We start from the raw sequence: 2,327 nt of genomic DNA on the forward strand, positions 1-2,327 counted from the left end.
AGAACACACACATTTGCTGCAAACACTCAAATAATACCCGCAAGGCGGCAGCATGACCATGCAAAGGAGAACATGTACTAACAGAAGAGGGAAGGGTGAACAGATCTGTGCATTTCTCTAAAGCCACTCTGTCACTCACCATGTGTAACATTTACTTTTGCACTTCATTTCACCGTCTAATTGGAGTAAGACCAGACATTTTGGTTTTAAGTTCTGTTACACAGTATTATTCTGTTTGGCTTTGGAGAAAAATACTTACAATCCAAACAGCTCTTTGTTTACTCAAATCATGGGTGTTCTCTGTAAGATTATACAAGTGATAACAGCTTAGAATACTCAGAAGATCAGTCAGTCAGTGAAATGGGAAATCACAGATTATAAATGCCATTTCAAAAACCTAAGGAATGCAGAACTTAGGACTCTGTTTCTAGCTTTTAATACCATGGTTAACATCTTCCAGATCAGGATAATAAACTATGCTGATATCCTTAAGGTTGTGATTATGCACATTGAGAGTGACCCCTAACTTTACAATGTTTCCAAGGAGTTTAGGCAGATATCTTCACTTTAACAAACCAAGTTTTGCTAATCTTATAAACATTAGTGACAACCTCTTGAATTTCAGTCTTCAAAACTATGCACTGTTTTTCCAATATGACATGTTAGAACAGGGTGGTGGTGGGGAGGGAAATTCAGACGCATCTCTATGAAGACTTGCAAATACTAAGGAAATGCAAAAGGGGGGAGAATTATGTCTACTTTTAAAGTAGTTTTATATTATATTAGTAGATTGCATTTACTTTCCCTGAACTTAGAGAATTAAAAAAAAAATCTATAAGATTCATACTGATTTTAACTGCCTTTTTACATGACCACTTTCTGCCAACAATTCAACATCCCTCACATCAGCAGAATGAGCGCTAACCTGCTACTTTTAGTAGTATTTGATAAAACTACATCACATCCGATTTTATACTTAGTAAAGCAAGTTTAAAAGGTGTTAGTCCTAATGAATAAAGCAAGTTAAACACCAATTAGAACATAGAATAATTTATAAAGTTTTATTTCTAGCTTAAATAAACGATCAAGTAAAGCACAAGAGGGCATTTTCACCTCCTAGCAATTATTTAAGGTCATATTAGCATAATAAACATCAGCATAGTTACAGGACAATTAGCGGAATATTTTTATTGTAATATGCAGCAAGTCACACTGCACAACATAGCATTGTATCACTAAAGACTACTGAAGCAATCTCTTTCTGCTCCTGCTATGTCTATGAAGATGAGAATATACAGTCAAGAATGGCAAGACCTAGCCAGTATAAAAGTAAAGCAAGCTGAAGATGAGGTGCTGTCCCCAAATTCCTTTTTTGCAAGCTGTTCTTGTACTTCAGCTGCATCCACCAGACCAGGCTTCATTTCAGCACTACTTCATTCATTTCCTAATCAAGCAAAGAACAGCACTATAAACCTAGTACTGCTAGCAGAATTTCCTTGCTTACTGTAAAACTGCTTTTCCCCTTCTGAAAGAAAGGGATCAAAAGGATCATGCTGCCCTGTTGGAAAAGGCCAGCAAAACCTCCTGAAGCAAGGCCCATAGCACTTGGCAGAAAATAAACACTGTTAGCATGATACAGCTCTGCTATCGGGTAAAAGGGGCTGCTGCACCTGCGCTGCTACCGACAGTCAGGGCAGAAGAGGCCCCCTTAACCAGCACACGCTGTTTTCAGTCTGTAGTTTCTCAGTGCTCCCAGGAGTCCTTAAAATACTGATGGGATACACACAGACAGTAGGAAAAGCGAGCTTACAACAGTCGCAATGGAGAGTCTCATGTTCCCACGCAGAACAGCCTTTTTAGAAGCCCTCCCTGAGCCCTGAAGAAGGATGGGGAGTGATCACAGGGTCCCAGAGGGCAGCCCCGAGCTCAGGCAAGGCATGACACGGCACAGCTCCCTCAGAGCCCTCTTTTCCTTTAGGGACAGAAAGAAGCAGCGCTGCCCCGCTCTAATTTAGCCAAAGCCTCCCCTCTCAACCATCCTCGCACTTACTCCAGTCCCCAACAGACAAGCCTAGCCAGGTAAGGCCAGCGGTGACAAGGGTGACCCCAACACGCACAACCGGAAGCCGCCTCAGCGCACCCGGCAGCGGCAAGAAGAGCCCTCAGGCCACAGACGGCAGCGAGGCGGGACGGAAGGCGGGACGTCCTGTGATTGGGCGGCTCGGGCACTACGCAGAGTCTGATTGGGCGCTTCGAAAGGCAGGTGGTGGTTGGCGGGGTGCGCGGCGGGCGGGTGGGAAGGGCCGATGCGAGGCGGGGGCAGGCGG

Source organism: Mesitornis unicolor, unplaced genomic scaffold (genome assembly GCF_000695765.1).
Source record: "Mesitornis unicolor isolate BGI_N332 unplaced genomic scaffold, ASM69576v1 scaffold51104, whole genome shotgun sequence".
NCBI classification, from domain to species: domain Eukaryota; kingdom Metazoa; phylum Chordata; class Aves; order Mesitornithiformes; family Mesitornithidae; genus Mesitornis; species Mesitornis unicolor.